The 12265-nt window shown below is 43.2% G+C and overlaps 1 protein-coding gene across 3 annotated transcripts in view; it reads right to left on the bottom strand.

The window, feature by feature from the left end:
* Nucleotides 1-12265, bottom strand: part of PCSK5 (proprotein convertase subtilisin/kexin type 5) — a 1619480-nt gene that overhangs the window by 1136088 nt on the left and 471127 nt on the right. The gene's annotated exons all lie outside the window — the stretch shown is intronic.

Raw genomic sequence — 12265 nt, 5'->3', positions numbered from 1 at the left:
TGGTGCATCCCACGCATTTAAGCCCTTCGGTGCAGCACTGGCAGTGGCTGAATTCGTGGCAGCTTGCTCTCCCCTCAGCAAAATGAAGATTCAGCACCACAGAAGTCCTAGAGGTAAAAATTAAGGGTTTGAACTGTGTGCATGGTTGAATGTAATGCATGTAGTGTTAGTGTGTGTATATGTATGCATACACGTGCACATGTAAGAGTTTTGAGTAAGTCTGGAGGTGCCATTTCTGATGCTATCTTTCGAGTACTAGGTGTTTGTCTTGGTGCACTGCACGGTGGTGGCGCAAGTTATGGTTGCTTAGCTTACCATAACTGGCAAATCTCTGGGGGTTTTCGCTTTTACTTGTAACCATAACATCAGGGATGTAATTTCAGCAAAATGCCAGGGGTAGCGGAAGTGGCATCACATGACACTTGACCCCCTGATGACATAATGGGAAGTGATGTCATTTGACCCCACACAAGTGACATCACAGGAAGCGATGGAACACAGCGTTTCACCCATTGAAAAAACAGGAAGTGGCATCACATAGCATTGTACCAAAGTACACTACGAAAAATATAGTTACAATATCAATGTAATGTGATATACATTTCATACAAGAATGGATAACCATATGTATCATTAATATTTTAATATCAGTGTGTATGGGCCCATATTACCAAATTCCTGTGATTGCAAGCAGATGTCCAAGGCCAAATGATAATAATGTATTATTAGATAGCACTTGCGCTTAAGCGCTCTATATAGAAAAAATATACATACAATCACCCAACCTGTGTTGATACTCATTTATCAACCTCAGAAGAATGAAAGGCTGAATTGACCTTGCCGGGATTCGAACTTGCAACCTGCAGATCACACATCACAGCAGCGAGTGCTCAATCCACTGAGCTATTTTACCAGCTATATTAAAATTAGCAAATACATGTATGAACGTTCTCAACATCAGAAAGCAAATTACACTCTATAGTGGACACCATTAAACTGGTAAGTGAGATTTAACAGCAGGCCAGTTCATCTGCAGGTCTGGTGCAAAATGTTACACTTGTGAAACCCCCTGTTTCTAAGAGGCCTGAACAAGAAAGCCATCCTCTCCTGAAACAAAAAGAGCCACATGGCACTGGCCAAATCCAGGTAGCATGGGAGACCACATGGGTAGCAAGGGCGAGCTCAGGGGCAACACCCAAAGGACGTCCTGCATAACATCCCTTTAACAAAGTTTTTTCAGTGAATTTCATGGGTCTTTACAGTGCACCCTAATTTGCTACAACTTACTAATATCAAACTTACCCCAATATAGCAACATTTGTGGCCAATTTAGAAAGTTACACCTATAACATTGGCATTACCCACCTTCCAGCATAATTTTTACACTTGTGACTTGATCGTGGACTTTCCGGACAGTGTCACGTGACAACATGTGCGCGGCACAATTACGAGTTTGCGAACACGTCCGTAGTTTGCGAATGGGTCCGTGCTTCGCGAACACCTTGAAACTGCATTTCCATCTGATTTATCAAGTTTTAAACTAAAAATGTACCCTTGCACAGCTCCTAAACCTATTCTTACCCATTATCCATTAGCAATCTAGCACACAGCACATACTTAGAAGAATATTACCAAAACTGCTATTTATGTTAAAAATGGCATCAGCTATTGCCATCCCTCCTCCCCAAGAGCCACCACCACCAGCTGGAGGACCTACACAATGAAAGAAGCGCAAAGCTTCAAAAGACAGTGAAGAGGACCAAGAAGATGAGGTAGAGGAAGTGCCTACCTCTAGCACCCAGAGAAAGTCATTAGTGTGGCAGTTCTTTACCACTGTTTGGAATATACCAAAGGTTAAAGATGCCAGCGTGAAATGCATTGACTGCAACGTTGTACTCATTCGCGGACAACCTGGGCAGTACTCCTACGGGACCACCTCTATGCGCTGCCACACCAAATCAAACCACGACAATGCTCTCAGAATGGCTGTTCCTTTCTTAGGAAGTAGTAGGCTGTCTTCCTCTACCAATACTGTAACCACACAGTCTATTTCTGTGTGACACAAACCTCCACCAGCTAACTTGCAAGGGATAAAGAGGCTGCTGGTCCATATCTTTCGAAGACAACCGTACTCTGTATATAATGCAACACACCACTATGCAGGGGGGAGCAATTCCAAAGAACTTTTGATGCTGTAATCAAGGAGCATGAGTAACACTGCCCCCTACCTTAGATTTAACACACGCGCAACATCTTCCCCTGACCTATTGTACCTCCATATCTTGGTTGGTGCCCCATCCCTAGTTTCCCTCCCTACCTCACTTTCTGGCCTCTCTTGCAAAAAAAAAAAAAAAAATCTTATAGACTTATATACTCCATCTACTTCACATTTTTCAGTAAAGTAGTTAAGATTCCCGAACATTCCCATTAGCATTTTCTACCATACTAATGGAAATAATGGACAATTGTATACTAGAGAAAAAGAAAAAAAAATCTGACCAACATTTTTCTCCCTCGTATACAGTAAACACCATAATCCATTGTCCTTTATGACTATTCAGAGTCTGTGCATTCCCCGTCTAGCCCATGCCTTATGAGAAAAACTAGGATTGCACATGCACACCATCACACAAGACAGTCCTTCTACTCTTTTTATTGTTATGTTTATAAGACTCCCTCATTGCCTGCCTTAAACCATTCACAGATATATCCACCAATCACTTAAAACAACTCTACTTATAGCACAGCAACCTACTAAACCTCCACCCACCAACTTCCTCTTAACAATGATCTACAAATATTTTGCATCTGCATTTCCCATACTTATAGCAAAATATTGTACATAGTGCTATTATGAATGCACATATGCATTGCACAGTGAGAGAAGTGCATGAATGCAAGTGGCAGGACAGATGGACAAGTGCTCATGGGAGCACATGAGGGAAGTGCCAAGGGATGCCATAGAGTCCCAAGGGTGGGGTATATCTAAACCGTAATGTCCCTTGAACAAAGTTTTTTCTTTCAATTGAATAGGTTATTATAAGTGAAAATCTTTCATAATGTTATATCACTGTATATTTATTTTTATTTATTTTGCATTTGTAAAGCGCACTGCAGCCCACGGGCATAGAGGCGCTATCAAGGATACTTAAGAAGGCTTGCTTGAGGGTTACAATAAGCGGCCCAGAAAAACTTTGCTTTGTTTGGTACGTTACAGAGAAACAGTCTTATACATGCAATGTAAGGTGTGATATTTAATATTCAGAGATGAAGCATGTGTCAGGAATTGTACATGGGTGGGCCCTGTAGACAAAGAGCCTAGTTCTTAATGCCTTGCGGAAGGCAGAATGGGATTCGATTGATCTGATCTCGTTTGGGAGGTTGTTCCAGAGAGAGGCTGCCATTGAAGGGAAGCTCGAGCCCCCAACACGCACTCTGCGCGTGTGACGAGTCAGGATGCGGTTGGCATAAGCGGCGCTGGAGGGTCTGGGAAGCTGTTTGTGGATCCTTTGTTCGAGATAGGGGGGTGCGAGTCCGTGAAGACATTTATGTGTTAGGGCAAGGGTTTTGAAGACCACCCTTTCTTTGATGGGTAGCCAGTGTGCCTCTCTCCTAGTTATTAATAATTCCTCTTCTAACATATGTGAAAGAACTATAAACATCCTTTAACTTTTGTGCAATGCATACCTATTTGTGTCGTTGTCATCAGCGCATGCAGTCATTGTTCAATTGTATAGGGCATGAGGTTCGACCATGACCCCAGCCTCACCAAACCACACCAGTTATCCATTGCACCTACCCAGCATCCTAGTTCAGTGGCCACTATACCCTCATAATGTAACCAGCGGCCAGTGCTCATGTCTTGCATGGTCAATCTCCACAATACATGGGGCATGGGCTTCGGCCATGCAGCATACCCAAACAGTCAAACCAGAGGACATATTTGTCCTTGCCAAGGGCCAGGCACACTGCCCACGGCATAAAAGTTATATCCCTATTTTTTGCACTTACATTTCACAACTTTAAAAAAAGTAACAGGACGGATTTGCAAAAGCATCCTTTCAGGTCCTTGCAGATACTCCTCACGCAAGTCTGCTGCAATCCTGTCCAGCACTCCAAGCTGCGGCCACAAATAGAATCCTTTTCCCCATTTAAACCTAGAGCTTCGGCCATGCTGCATGTCCCAATTAGTAAATCAGAGTAGACATTTGTCCTTGCCGAGTGCCAGGCCCATTGTCCATGAACCAAACTTATATCACTATTTGTTGTGCTTACATTTGTTTGTTTATTCATTCATTGGACAGTTTAGAAAAATAAAACACAAACAGATTTGCAAAAGCATGCTTTCACGTCCTTGCTGATGCTCCTCACGCAGGTTTGTGGCAATTCAGTACAGCACTTCATGCTGTAGCCGCAAGCAGAAAATGTTTTCCCATTGAAACCTAGGGCTTTGGCCATGCTGCATGCCCCAATAATCAAATCATAGTACACGATTATCAAGTAATTCCAGGGCAGTAGAATGGGTAGATCAATGTGCTTCATCTAGTACTTTAAATGGATTACCCTGCTGCTGGTGACGGGGATCTTTTGTGAAGGTGCCCTTCCTTCTTCAAGTGTTAAGTTTTGAATAGGAGAAGAAGGTGCCCTGTTCACCTCAGTGCTGGGTTATTCAATAGGTAACTGCTGTCCAAAACCATTGTTGGCGCTATATTTATTGTTAGAAGTCAGCCAACACGTGTTCCGACTTTCATGGGTCTTTCTCACGGCATATGGATTGTGGACCCGTCATTGCTGCAAGGTTCTGGAAATGATTCTGGCATGCAATCCCAATATCTTGTCCCGGTATCGCCGCAAATAAGGATGGTTAATGATTTGGAGGGGTGACCTGGTGACCATGTGGGCACCTGGTTTGGCATGCTTGGTAATTATCTGCTGAGTAGCATTGTCTCAGTGGATGCAACAGCAGTCACAGCAATCTGTTGATACAATCCTGTGCAGCACTTTGGGCTGTAGCCACGGGCAGAATTTTAGCCACATGCAGGATTTATTTTCCCACGCAAACGTATCCCAATGTTCAAAAACCTAACCAGATAGCAAGTCCCTGGTGGCCATGCCCACTTTAAACCAATTGCCAGTAGCCAGATTGTAAAAGTCATGGCCAAAGGGCATGACTCCGACAATCTGGCCACTGCCCATGGCCGAAGGCTATAACTCAGTCACCAAAGGTACATCACTATTTTAGGTACCCATGGGCATAATTTTAGGGGGGTAGGGGTGTTTGTCCCTCCCAACTTTCATGGCACACCATTTTGTCCCCATTCATTTGGCTGGGGCACCTTTTCTTCAGATGTCATGTCCCCCCCAAAATTTTCAGCAAAGTTACTCCACTGTATGTACCTACGTTATGACAACAAAAAAAACATACATTCGCAAAACCATGCTTTCAGGACCTTGCCAATGCTCCTTCAATGACTTTGCTGCAAATCCGTCCATGTTTTTTTTTTTTAAAGTGTTAAAATTTACATACATAAAAAAGTCATAACTTAACTCCCACTTTACAAAATCCAAACAGATTTTCCACAAACATTCAAGGCTGGTCTATCATTTTTCTAAAATCTTTCTTGCACATTCATCAAATGGTAGAGTTATAAGCCATCTAATAATGTTCAAACCCCACACCCCCTATCATTTTGCCCCTTCTTCACAAAATCCCCCACAAAACATTCAAATCTGGGTCTTAAATATGTTTGCACACTTTTGTGCTGATTCGTAAAATGGCACCAAATGTATAAGCCTTTCAAATCTTTTGGGACCCCTCTTCTAATTTTGTTCCCTCTAGGCAAAACAGCACCAAACATTGTAGAACCATTCAAGGTCAGATCCAAAATGTCATGCAGTTTCATTGAGTGGCGCCAAAACCAACCCTGTCATGCAAAAATATGTATGGATGCCCACAAACATCTTAGATGTTCACGAACATTACAGGGCTATTCCTGAATGGTTTCCGAACTTCGAAGATGAAAAACCACCCTCTTTTTGGCTTTTAGGGGCCATATCCCATCCTCATCACTCCTCAGCTCCCCAGAGATTGCTTCATTAGTTTGTTAAGTGCAATGTTGTGTTTTTCAATGTGTTTTTACTGCGATGTCCGCGGACTGCGGTGGCTGTCCGTGAATCCAACACGGCAGCCATTTCAAAATGTCTGACGCAACTCAGATTTTTCACCATCCAATCAGCGGGCACGTCCGATGTCCGCAGACATCACACCGGTCCCTGATTGGTCCAGGGGGGCGGTTCTGTGGACCGAATAGGGAAGTGAGTCCGCAGACCAGACCCAGATATCAGTGATTTTTCAGGGCCTACTTTTTGGCTATTTATTTTAAAACTACTGGATGGATTTACACCAAATTTACAAAAGCACACATTTGAGACCAATACGCTGCTCTTGCCGCAAATTTGGTGAAAATCCATCCCATGGTTTAAGCTGTAGGCTTGAGAACATTTTTTTCCATTGCGTCTATGAGGACAACCACAAATTCTGGGCCACACCCATAACTTTGCACCCCCTGGATGAAACCTTCGTCCAGGGGTGCTAAAGTTATAAGCCGCCCAAAATGTGCTCTTCCAATGGGTTGAGCAACTTAACCATAACTTAACCATAACTAAAGGACCGCTACCGCATGCCCTGTAATGTATATACACACACAAATTGACATGGACTGCTTGATTCAAATACTTAGACTAAAGTTTGAATCAAAACAATTCACCTCGTTTTCTCCAACTATTGACAAGTGTTGGATGGACTCAAATCTAAAATGTTGAACACTATTTGTGACACACTATTGGTGGCTACTTTGGTCATATATACAAGAATGTTTTCTGGGGGTGACTTGGTTACAATTATTCTAAATGCTTGGTTTCAGGAATTCTATTTTCGGAATGTTGGGACATACTGCCTACTTCTCTCACTATTCTCTACAAATCCGGTCTACTCTCTCAACACCGCAGTTGAATATGTTCATTAAGGAATAGCTTTCAGTCAATTTATTGACTAGAGCGCAACAAAATCACAAGGGTTTCACATTCCACATTTACATTTGGGATGTACAAGGCAGCCAGATATGCCATGATGCTGGAGAAAGGTCTTACTACGGTGAAAGTACCCAGGTTTTCAGTTTTAATTATTTTCAAAGCAATATTACCGCTTTCAATGAGTTGGCTTAAAAACAGTGCTCCCACAAAAATACTTTAAATTACTATCTGGGGATGAATTTCTTCATGGGGCATTTATCTAAACACTCTGGGGTTACTGTGATTACTTTTGGGAGATTTGTTCAACGGCTCAAGACAAGTAGGGGCAGCAATCAGCTCTATGAAACTCTGCCGGGCAAGCTCTTTCTTTCAGTCTGTCCACCTGCTCTGAAAATCCTTCTCAGACAATCGGGTTATGCCTTGGGAAAGACTTCTGCATTCTGCCACATCTAAAAAAGGTTGTCTTAAGGACATTTTCCATAACCTACACCCAGATGAAACTCATATCCGCTTTCCTGCTGGAGGACAGGCACTTTTCTTTTACTGCTTTCCCAAACACTCCACTCTCTTTCTATGTGTGAGTTTAGATAGCTATCAAACTGCCCCATGCAGCATCATTTGGCATGGCAATTTTGGCTTGGACAGTGATAGGTTCAAGTCACATTATCATACCCACTAAGCTTCTCCTCTGTGCTTCGACTGACACATTAAATGCTCTGTGTCATGTAGGGATCCATTAGCTTTGAGGTAGCCCTCTGCTAAAGAATATAACATCAAAATGTAACTGAAAGATTTGTTTCCCCTATAACTCCAGACCTGGACCTATGCTATTAATAAGGATTGTATATTTAGTTTTGCAAGAATATTCAGTATTCAGAGCCATCATTTGTTTTTTATGCATCTTCTCCTTTTCAACCCAAATTCAGTTCTTTATTATCTTTCCAATAAAACAAATGGTACTAAAACAGTTTTTGGTGTACATTGTAGTGTGCAATCCAGCTTGAGGCTGGCATCTGTGTACATGTGTGCATTGTGTGTAGGTCTTGGCCCAGTTTAATCAGCTGAATAAATGTGCTTTAATGGAGCAGATGTGTTCTGCATGTGGCCTTATTGCTCTGCCAGTATTGAAGGGCAGAGGTGCGGGGGACCTGTTTCGAGGACTCTGCCATTAAAAATGCATTTTCAATTCAATACTGTTTCAACATGCATTGAATCTGCCGACTTTCCAATCAGCTTACAAAACAGGACCATAAAAACTCGGCATTTGGAATTCGTTTTGGCTTTTTTTGTATTTTACATGCAGGCCTGTGTCCTGGGTACTACACAGAGCTGTGGCATTAAATCAAAATCAAAGTTCATGTAATGGTCTCTGTGTTCAGTGGAATAACTTTGTTGAAAATGTTGGGGGGGGGGGAATTACATCTAAATGAAAGGGGCCCCTGCCAAATGAGTGGGAGGAAATGGTGTGCCACAAAAGTTGGGGGTGGGGATGAAACACCCTCATCACCCCTCATAAATTACATCCATGTGTGTGTTCCAGGTCTCAAGAAGCTGGGATAAACATATAAGTTTGGTGATCCAGAGTGTATAGCTTTAGGCTTATAGTACTTAAAACTATACGAGATATTCTGTCCCATAAAATAGAAAGTGCCATTTATCTGGTCTATATTTATCATAACACTTAAAAACAAATTATTCTCTTTGTAAATATACTAAACCTCTTGTGATCTGCATTTCACATTCTGTCACATCTCCTTGCAGAACACCAAAATATAATGTACACATTAATATATGCCCTTGGCAGCATACCTACAACAGCTCATTTGCATTTGCTAATTTTGCTTAGTTCATAAAACATTTAGCTTTTTTATGGTTAGCATTAGTTTGACACAGCAGACCACCAGACAATGGCATTCTATATTGCTGCATGGGAATCAGTGAGGTCATACTCAGCTGGTCCAAGTACTACCTTACTAACTGCCACCAGTTCACCCACATAGCTTCCTCAGATCACCAACTCTACCCATCTCCTGTGGATCCCCCAATACCATGACATCCAGACCTGGCTCTGAACTATGACCTTCAAGAGATGCCCACCTGTGCTGACAACCTGGGCCAAAAGCCTTCGGTTCTGTTCTACATCGACAGACAGCTGTGCTTCAAGGAGCACATAGCAAAGAAGACACAAACGCTTGGTACCAACCTGCCCTATTGCAGAAAATTAAGCCCTTCACCTCTAGCAAGCGACTTCAGATCTGCTATCCAGGCTTTGTCCTCTTCCACCTACCTGCTGCAGCATGACTCAAAAGATTCTGCGAATTTGACAAAAATCACCCCAACCCTTATATTGAACTGCACTGGTCCCCGCTGAAAGCACTTCTCACTTTCAAATCCTGCTGCATCATCAACAAGGCCATCACCCTCAAGTTCCTAAACTACCTTACTGAGCCGCTCAGCATCGGCAGATGCCTACGATCCACCTGAAGCATGGACATGTGCAGACTTGAACTCTGCCACTTCTAGAAGGAAAGAAGAAGACAGTCCTTCTCTGTCTACACCCCTAGAATCTGGAACCTCCTCCTAGTCAGCAAAAGTCTTGCTCCTTTAATTCTACATTTCAGGAAGTGCCTCAAACTCCTCCTCCAAGAAACAGCTCCTCCCTAACGCCAAAGTGCAGACACCCTCCACTCCAGATCTAACCAAAGACTGGATGATCTGCTTTCCCTGTTCCTCTCTTGCTTGGTTGCAGATCATTGCTGCCAAATTGCACGCTCTCCCTTTTCCCTGTTTTTAGCTCCCCGCTCCCTTTCAATGATTCCCTTGTGATCGCCTCTGTTGCTTTGCGGAGCTAGGTCTATGCTCACTAAATAGAATAATAATGCACACAATATTTTTTAGTGCAAAGCCATTCAAAATAGAGGAACAGGGGCAACGTGCTGGTCTTGGAGGCAAGACCACGCAGAGCAACAGTGGTTCGAATCGAGGATCCGCGCTTAGAAACCGAACTCGTATCTGTATTAAGCGCGTTATAAGAAACCAACAAATAAAATAAATGTAATGAAAAACATTACATTCAATCGAATAATTTCTAACATATGGAGGCAACAACCTGTTGCCAGGGTAGGTTGAACAACCACTGTGAGCAGTGAACTGTGACGTACAATGGTTTAATTTTATTTGCTTTTGCAAATAATTAAAACGCAACAAAGATGAATGCAATTTAGTGCTGCACTTTCACAGAATAAAGCCCCATTAAACATTGTTGCCGCAGATTAAACCATCTTGATGCATTATTGATTTTCATTGTACAATGTGAATCATATAATCAGTGCGATTTGACATATGCTGAAAATAATGGATGCAATCTCGTAACTGCACTGCATTCTTGTCCCTTGTTGTTGTAATGTTGTTAATGCGCTAGGAGGCAAAGCCAACAAAGTGCTAAATCTTTCCTGGCATTTAAAAAATAAAAAAATAAAAAACATTTCAACCACTCTTGCCCATTTCACTTTGTCTCATGATGTGTGGAGGTTCAGGTCATGACGTTGTACCCTGTGCTTTGGTCATTCTATTGAGTTTGTGCTAAATATTTTCATGGTCATCGGCGATTACATCAAGGTTTTGTGAACGTGGTTGAGCAGCATTGCCACCTTGCAGCATAGGTCAGTCCGGTGGCTTGTAAAATGGCCGCCGTTTGCGCTTTATGGATGGCTTGGCCAGCAGACATGCGTTCAAGTTATCTAGCTTCACATGATATTACAATACAAGGTATGTGCTGCATCTTACGAGCAGTAGCAGCGCGCACACAAGCCCTATACTTTTCCAGCATATATGTGGGGGCCTCACAGCTGGGGGAGTAAAATGAGATCCCAGCAATGAGCCCTCCCGCCCCACAACAATCGTAGCCGGTGAGCACGTACCTGCACCAACATGAGCACCAGGGTCGGGCTAGGACAAGAAATAGGCCCGGGCACCCAAAAAAAAGTGGCCCACCCCTCGCCTCACAACCCTTGACCTCTGATGACATCACTGGAATTGATGTCATTTGAACCCACCCCAAAGTGACATCCCGGGAAGCGATGAAACACGACATTTCACCGCTTGACAAAACAGGTAGTGGCATCAAATAGCATTGTTCCTAAGTACACTAAATTACTGTGAATCCAAGCAGGCGTCCAAGGCCAAATGATAGTATGTTATTGTATAGCACTTACGCTTAAGCTGTTTTTATAGAACAAATATGCATTCAATATCACCCAACCTGAGTTGGTACTCTTTTTTCTTTTCAAACCGGCCCAGGCGTGGCCGGAATCCGGCCCCCACTCGTCAGGGATGATTTCTGCCTGGCCACGGACCGAAAGGCAGAGGGGCCAATCCAACCCTGATGAGCACCTCTCGACTCATTTATACACACTCACACGCAGAAACGTGGATACATTCACATGTGCACACAACCACACATAATGCGTACATACAAAAATACACAGAAGAGCATACGCACTTGCTTTGCTCCCTTGTCATATTGTGGCCCAGATGGCGCCCCTCGAAAGACTCCTGTCAGTCAAACGTCATATTGGTTACAAACATTGAGATGCAGCGGAGCCACAGTGACAGCACCGACCCCACGCCCGGCTCTCAACTCACATCTGCGTTAAGCCATTTGTCCTCCTCCTTGTTATAACTAAAGAAAAAAATGTAGCGGAGATGCGCCAATCAGCCACCAGCAGGATACCCGACCCAGAGGAGTTGGGCGTAGCTGCATCGTCACTGTCTTGGGAGGATAGCTCAGGGGCAACGTGCTCGTCTTGGAAGCAAGACGACGCAGAGCAACACAGGCTCGATCCCTGGGTCCGCGTTTAGAAACCTCTGGGTATTAAGCGAGTTATAAATAACTAATTACAATTACTGCTCTGTCATAGGTGAAAGATTGCGCTCAGGTTTAGACACGCCAGCACTGGGATCCACTACTACACATGTGACACACGCATACATGACAGCATGCCCCAATGTCATTCAAAAGATGCTCATCGTCTTCTGTTTCTTCCTATGTATTTGTAGTTTTGGTTAGAGATAAATAAGGCCATCATTTGATATAATAATTGAAGCCGTTACTTCAAAGACTCTACACAGTGCCTCAAACTACTACATGGTATGGGACACAATAAGCAAAGCAACCTTTCATTTCCGAATGTGTACAGACAGGAGTCATGCAAACATTAGAAATACTGTGCCT

This window comes from Ambystoma mexicanum, chromosome 6p (assembly GCF_040938575.1).
Source record: "Ambystoma mexicanum isolate Mex_15411 chromosome 6p, UKY_AmexF1_1, whole genome shotgun sequence".
Lineage (NCBI taxonomy): Eukaryota > Metazoa > Chordata > Amphibia > Caudata > Ambystomatidae > Ambystoma > Ambystoma mexicanum.
This window is presented reverse-complemented; position numbering and strand designations above follow the sequence as displayed.